This window comes from Centruroides sculpturatus, unplaced genomic scaffold (assembly GCF_000671375.1).
Source record: "Centruroides sculpturatus isolate CEXI.00-Female unplaced genomic scaffold, Cexi_2.0 scaffold51, whole genome shotgun sequence".
Classification (NCBI taxonomy): domain Eukaryota; kingdom Metazoa; phylum Arthropoda; class Arachnida; order Scorpiones; family Buthidae; genus Centruroides; species Centruroides sculpturatus.
Window position 1 is genome coordinate 350,994 of NW_019384329.1, and position 8,342 is coordinate 359,335.

General features: G+C 33.8%; 1 protein-coding gene across 3 annotated transcripts in view; it reads right to left on the reverse strand.

Annotated features, from left to right (window-relative positions):
• LOC111629160 (ubiquitin-conjugating enzyme E2 W-like) overlaps positions 1–8,342 on the reverse strand; it is a 49,319-nt gene that overhangs the window by 10,887 nt on the left and 30,090 nt on the right. The window contains exon 1 of one of the 3 annotated variants that reach the window (XM_023373052.1): positions 2,427–2,600. The exons of the other annotated variants lie outside the window; for them this stretch is intronic. The gene's annotated coding sequence lies outside the window, so the exon portion shown is untranslated. Of the gene's footprint in view, positions 1–2,426; positions 2,601–8,342 lie in introns of those variants that run through there. 3 annotated transcript variants of the gene reach the window in all.

The window sequence follows — 8,342 nt, forward strand, 5'->3', positions numbered from 1 at the left end:
GAAATGGTGGACTACTATGTAATTAAAAATTTTGTAAAATACATCTATGCTGTACCATTATATGTCAAGTAAGCATTTTTATGTTATCATCACCTCGCGTTTTTAGTTATGTTCCTACTAGCCAATGTCGTAAAACTAACCTTAAATTATTATTTTTTTGTGTAATCTTAACAGCACTGAAGAGGGGTTGGGAATATAAGCCAACCCAAAATGCATATGAATTAAGAATTTTTTAAATAAAACGTACGTTTTCTAACCAATTGCTGTCCGTTCGTCTACCAACTTGTTTTGGATTACACAGACGCTACACACTGCATCTAAATGTAAATTACTTTGTAAGTACTTTGAAATTTGATTCTAATAAGGAACAAAAGTATTTATTCACATTTTTAAATCGCATTTTCATTGTATTAATAGTGGAAATGAATAAAGATGCGATTAAAATATAATTGAGTAATGATTTAATTTAGTAAATTAAATGGCAGCCATATACTGTTATGGGCTAACTATCAAATTCGCGCATTCTACAGATGTCAGTAGACAAAGAATGAAATAAATCATATGATATAATAGTTTGCCTAAGTGGTCTATATAATGGCTGCTTAAATGTTGAGAAAGTACAAGACAAACTGTGTCTACTTTCACATAAAAACAGGCTCATCCTCTTGACAATGTGCGCAATGTATGAAAAGCATTCATTGTTTCCTGTAATTTAATATTGATCAATTAGTACATCAAAATTAATCAAAGTTGATTGGCTAATCTGTTGAAATGGAGACTTTGCAAACAGTAGAGAAAAACAGGCATGTTTCTGCAAAAGCAGTGTTTTTCCACAAATGAAAGATAAGTACTAGTAAGAGAAAGTGGATAATGCTAAAACCATGAAGAAAATATCTCATCATTATTAATTATTATACAAGTACAATGCAATGAAGGTATAGACCCAATGGAAGACAAAAGCAATGCAGTTGGCGAGCTGTATAATAGAGGTTCAGCTACCAGTTAAAAGTCATCTGAATATATCATCAAGAAATTCTGAACTACATAACAAACAGATTTAGAAAAGATTTTGGATTTTATTGAAAGGATAATGAGCGTGAAGAGAAACTAAATGAAGACAAAAATTGAATTACAAGCAAAGAACATGTAAAGGTTTATCATTAGGAAGTTCCCTCCTGTAGAACAAGGAGTTATGTTTATGTTCCTGTATTAACAGTTGATAAAGTTAGAGAGTATTCTCACAAGGTTTCGGTTGTGACAATTGATGGTTTTTAGGTTAGGTATCAAGCAAGATGTTCTGAAGCAGCAGCTTTATGCAAGATCACAGTTCCACTTAGGCAAAACCATTATGGACCAATGTGAGGACAAGAACCATTGACCATTTTGCCACAACAAATGGATTTATACAAACAACATAAAATGTCCATATAATGCTTCTCATTCACTGTTCTATCCTCAGAAATAAACTAATGGAGTAAAAGCATTGCAGGAGGCATGCTTTTACTCCATTACTCCATTATGGATGGCTGCAAAAGATGGCTTACAGCAATGCCTCCAGAAGTTGTAGGAATACAATAATACCCCGAACTTACACGCTAGGTGGGACCGAGTGATAACCGCGTAAGTCAAATTTGCATAAGTCGGGGTATAATTTCGCAATTTGTGTAAAATCCAAGTCGGATGTATGTAAGCTAATAAATGTTCTCGTTAATCTTATCTCTTCTTTTGATTCATTCACGGTTACAAGAAATCACCACATAGAGTCTCTCAAGTCTCCGTAAATATAACAAACACAGAAATAAATCACACAAAATAAATTGTAGCTGTGTCGATTCCGTGCAACACATCCGAACACGTAAGCTGAACAATAGTGTGTGGGGAGGGAGTAATCAAGAGTTGCGTGGCGCTCAAACAAAAGACGAATCAACGAGATTTGAAAATCGCATAACTCCGGGTTCGCGTAATTCGAGGTATTACTGTACTGGTAAGTGTATTGTTGGCCCAGGGGGATTATTTTGAAGGTGGTTGTGTGTCAGTGTTTTAAACTATTCAAGGCAAGAAACTATATGTCAAATTCTCTAATTTTTTAATTTCTATTTTATATAACTTATATATATATACATATTCTACACTATTCCCAAAAAATTTTCATAGTCATAATATACAAAATGTTAAAATGTCACATAAAATTAAGAAATAATTAATAGCAAAATGAAAAAGCTTATTACTCATTTGTCATTCAAATTCTAAAAATAGCATTTCATAATTTGTATAATTAGTATTAAGTATAGATAATGATATAAATATATATTACAACTTGTAAATTTCTTATGTCATCATAGATAATAAAATAGTTTCTATATTTGAGTTAGACAGATGATAAAAAAATTACAACAGTAAACCTTAATAAATTATCTAGTAATTACCTACTAAACAGCGTGCGTACAAGCACACGAATGTTTGTTAAGATATATCAATTTTCATCACTCCTGGAAACGAAGAAAGGAATTCTAAACTGTACACTGCAACATTCAATTACACGAAATTAGTTTCTGTATGAATATCTTGAATCACGATAGACTTTTTTCTTTGTTACATCATAAACGAATCATTAATCGATATTTTATATTTTTCTGACCAACGCTTTCTTTATATCAAAGTATGAAATTACATAAACAGGGATATAAAATTACAAGGCCAATTTTTCTAGGAAACGTTTGTCATTGAATTTGAAAATAATGAAATATAAGATGACACTTTCTATTTAAAATATATAATATGTAAAAATCATTGTTTTAGGTGTGTGTATATAGGATCTTCCAAAATGAGTTCCTACCATTTTAAATTGCTGTAATTATGTTAATTATATTAGATGCATTCCAATCAATAGAGTAACTGTCCAAGTTTCGTCTCCCATTTGCATCCAACCATCTTATCATCTAGGCGTACTACTTCTAGGAAGCATCATAAATGAAAATGGCAATTCTGCAGCAGAGAAGACATTTTGTATTCTGCAGTTTGCAAAGTCAGAATTGCCTGTCATAGTGTAATAAAAGTTATCTTGACAAGCCGTAGAATTGTGGCTATTTTGCGAGGAGGGACAAATATATGCCGTAGTGAGCTTAGGAAGAATTTAAGTATTAGCTGGATGTGTGTTACATAATACAAGGTGCATACATTCAGAAATTGTGATGGACAAATGTGAAACTTTGGTGTTTTTCGAAAATTTTAAAATACGTTACGATGTACTGCATAATAATTAACATTAATAGAATAATTTAAATGGTAGCATTCTTTCTGGAAGACTCTCTATATTCATATACAATACAGCATCAATTACCAAAAAATTGATTAACAAAGATGCAGAATTTGATGCCACTAATATTAAAAAGTCTACATGTAGCAGGTAGACTAGCAGTTTTAAAAAAATGTAGACCAGACTTTCTTATATCCTATGAGCAGAACTGTGACAAGAGAAAAGAAGAGAGATGTGATGAACCTGTTGAAATTCATTCCTCCTATTAAATATAGTTATTATAAAATCTTAAGAACAAATTGATATGATAGGTTGATAGTGTTATTATTAATACTTAAAACTAACCACACTAATGATAATAATAATATTAATAATAGTGACAGAACATTTATCTACATTTGATAAAATAAATGGTCAGGACAATAAGTATAAACTTAGAAAATTTACAGAAATTCTCTGCCATGAGACTCTTATTTCTTGATGGTATGTGAAAGGAACTAAGTGAGAAAAAGATTTGAGAAGTTTGTAAATTTACAGCATTTATCATTGAGTTTTTCTAAAACCCTTTAATAAGCAACATACAATGATAAATTTTTTTCAATAATAACAATTTTTTTCAATTGAATTCAAAGATATTAATTATTTTATTTTCACTTGCCAAATCAATTAACTCCCTTAGTTATGTGAAAAATGTAAAAATAATAGTATGTATATTCTTGGAATATTCATTATTTTACATATTTTTTTATGTCATTGGTAAAAGCTACACTCATAATAATACATTCTACTGTGGCCATCAGTCATAATATTGTACATGTCTTTAATTTTATTTTAATACTCTGCTTTCACTTGTTTCTAAACTCTTCTTGGAATCTTCACTCTGAACTGTTAGTGCCCTTGGGTGGGATTAGTCATTCTTGGAAGTTTGATAGAACAAAAGAGTTGAAGATGCTTGGGGCAAAACAGTCAGTGTAACAAGGACACTTTTCGGCAAGATCTTGGAGAGGACGGATGTATAAGGCAGGGTTCTAGACCAGAGAAGAACGAGAGAAGAGACTGCGAACCCAGAGAGATCGAAAAGAGAGATCAACAGGCAAGACAGTCTTGAAGACACCTTGAAAAGACCTAAGATTACGTACAACATTGGTAAAGCTAAAGAACAGAAAGTTAAGTTGGCGTCCAGCTCAAAAACAGTCTGGGATAAAATCCATAAAATTAATCCATTCTCACTCTCTGTCCATGCTGGAAAATAATGTCACAATAATCAGCAATATACAGAGTATTGCTGATACGTTGGGCAAAACATTTTCCTATTCATCCAGCAATATTATGTATACAAGGAATTTTCAGGTTTATAAAACCCAAAGTGAAAAACAGTGTTTAAACTTTCACTCCCCATCTGATGAGGAATATAATGTGCCATTCATCAGCATAGAACTACATACAGCAATCTCTCATTCGGGGAACAGTGCTGTAGGCCCGGATAAAATCCACTACAGCATAATTAAAAATCTGTCTGACAATTCCCTTAATAACCTTCTGAATCTGTTTAACAGAATATGGACAGAACATACTTTTCCTGACTCTTGGAGGCTATCTATCCCTCTAATTACAGGCCAATCTCTCTGACAAGTTGCCTGTGTAAACTGTTTGAGAGAATGGTAAACAGATGCCTGATGTTCCTCGTAGAGGCAAAGAACTACTTTTCACCACATCAGAGTGGATTTCGTAAGAACAGAAGAACCACAGACAATTTAGCTAACCTTGAAACATCCACATGCGAAGTGTATGTTAGACGACAGCACTTAGTGTCTGTGTTTTTTGATATAGAGAAGGCTTACGATTGCTGCTGGCAATACAGATCTGCACTAGGGTTTCTGAAACGGGATTCCGGGATCCCGGTTGTTTTTTTAATCCGGAAAATTTTTCTTATCCCGGGAAATCCCGCAAATTTTTTAAAAATTCACTTTTTTTCTTATTTTGTGTTAAGGTTGAAGAGTTTTGCAAATAGAAAGCATAATTAACTCATTCACTGCCAGAATACATTTGTATTTATTAATTTTAAACCTACCTATTAGTTTTTTTAAATTTTTGCTCGTTATAGCATGTCACAAATGGTCAATAATCAATATATAGCTTATTTGTGGCATGACTATAAAAATTCTTTACTTGTCGGAACCTGTAATATCTGGAATAATTGTGCTTACGCTGTCTTGAGTTTTAACCATGCCCAGTAGCTTCAATAAATGCCTGACGCCAGATTGTGCAAATTGGGCAAGGATACAAACGAGTACAAAGTCTGCAAGTATGAAGTTTTTCTTCATAAACCTGATTATTAAAGCCAAATGAATTGCCGAATTATCGAGCTCTAAGCTTGATGCCGCTATTAAAGCAGCCAAGGTAGACAAATCAAGAATACTAGAGAGCGAAAGAAGTACTACAATCTCGAAAACGAACTCGAAAGCTTCCAGGCTACAGGTGAAAAAACACATAATATCTGTCTTCTCTTAAATGCATTAAACACTATTCCAATCACATCAATTGAATCGGAAAGGGCATTCTCGGTGGCAAGACTTTTCATTACTAAAATAAGAATTAGAGTGAGTTATCGGAGTATTGACCATCTTTGCTTTTTAAAATCTTATAAAAGTTTGCAATATTTTGTATTATATTTTATTTAAAAAACGAAAATTACCTTCTAAATTAGAAGTTCATTTTTTTAATTTTTAACTCAATTCAAAACATTTTTTTTGTTGTTGTTGTATGCAGTTTCCAGCAAACTTTAATTAATTTTTTTCTATTTGTGAAAATTTCTACGTTATTTAAAGGTAATTTTTATTATAGGCCTATAGACCTAACACAGCATTATTAATATGATTTTGGAGGTTACAAAACTTTAAAATTACTTTAAAAAATGGAAAATAATTATATCATTTGATTTCAAGATATTTTGTATACCTTAAAAATAATTAATTCTATCCCGGGATTTCCCGGGATCCCGGGAAACAGTTCACTTTTATCCCGGGATCCTGGGACAAGCAAAATACCGGGAAATGAGAAACCCTAATCTGCACCAATTCAAATTGTGGGGTAATTTGCCAATTTTTATAAAAGGCTTCCTACAGAATCGAAGATTCCAGGTTAGGATGGGCAACACACTATCTAGGCCTTTTGCCCAAGAAGAAGGCATTCCTCAAGGCTCTATTTTGAGTGTGACTCTGTTCCTAATTAAAATTAACAGCATAGCTAACTGTCTCCCACCTAGTGTCAAACATACTCTGTATATGGATGACTTTCAAATCTCCTGTCAGTCTAGTAACATGAGTTTCATTGAGAGACAACTGCAAACCTCCCTAAATCGCATAGACAATTGGTCCAAGACCAATGGTTTTAGTTTTAACACAGAGAAGACCTCGTGCATCCACTTTCGCTGAAGGCGTGGTTTGTACCTAGATCCAAAAATTCACTTAAATAATGTTAAAATCCCAATGGACAAGGAGGCTAAGTTTTTAGGTGTTATATTTGATCAAAAACTGACTCTTACAACATTTGCGCAACTTGAAGAATAGATGTTTAAAATCTTTGAACCTTTTAAAGGTACTGTGCTGCTCATCCTGGGGAGCAGACAGGATGTTCTATGCTCAGGATTTATAGGGCCATGTCTGCTCAAAGCCGGACTATGGATGCATTGTTTATGGCTCTGCATGAGAATCTACTCTTTGGATGCTAGATCCAATTCACCATCAAGCATTGCATTTGTGCACTGATGCTTTTCAAACTTCTCCTGTCCAAAGTTTGTACGTGGATGCGTATGAGCCGCCACTATCTTTTAGGAGAGAGCAGTTGTCTCTTTTTTATTACATTAAACAGAAATTGCAGAAGAAAGTTTTAGCTGATTATTCAGATACTCAGCTGAAAAGATTATTTGCAGCTCGAACGAGTAGCGTCCCTACATTCAACATAAGAATGAAGAATATAAGCAGCATGATTGACTTGGACACAAGCAACATCTCACAGGTTGAGGTTAATAGTATTTCACCTTGGTCAACCTCAGCAATAGATGTCGACTTAAGCTTAAAGCAGTTTACCAAAGAAACCACGCCAAATTACATCTATAGACAGCACTTCGCAGACATTCAACATTGTAACAGGAATTTAATTCCTATATACACCGATGGATCTAAATTGGATAACTACGTTGGCTCAGCCTTTGTTTGCCAGGATGAAATTGTGGCAGAACAAATAGCACCGAACTCTTCCATTTTCACTGCGGAGTTTCAGGCAATATATTTGCTTTAAAGTAAATAAATAGGAAAGGTCATTGTTGCTGCATGATTTACACTGACTCAATTAGTGCACTTCAGGCTTTGATCTAATCTGAACCTAGTTCTCACTGTACAGTGATTAAAATCTGATTTGCCATCTTCTTGTGAGGAATCTCTGTATAAAATTTTGTTGGGTCCCAGGCCATGTAGGTATAAGAGGAAATGAAGAAGCTGACACAGCTGCAAAGTCAGCAAGTCCTTCTCAGCATACAATGTTTATTGAAGGAGGTGATTTGAAGCTAGTTGTTAAAAAAACGACTAGCGGAAAGATGGCAAAATGTTTGGAATGCACAAGTCCACAATAAACTATATGAGATCAAACCAATGATAGAAAATTGGACACACAAGAAATCCTATGACAGGAGATCTGAAGTTATTATTCATTTGAGAATTGGGCATACTCAGTTGACTCATCAATACCTTTTGAAGGGTACCGAGCAGCCAGTATGCCAGTATTGCAACTGTTCTCTTACAATAAAACACATACTACAGTAGAACCTCGATTATCCGCCCCCCCGATCAACCGACCCCTCGGTTAACCGACAATCCTAGTCGGCAAATTTCAAATGTCCGCTAGTGATGTGGCGCTACAATATTTGGCTATGTCTTGGCTACTTTAATATTATTTTTACGTGTTTTAGCTGGCAACACTCATTCGACCATGAAAGGGAGCCAGTATTTAAACAAAGCTTAATTTTCTAATTTTTAACGATACAATAGCGACGATTATTATTTTAAAAAATTTTTGTTAGGCTTAACAT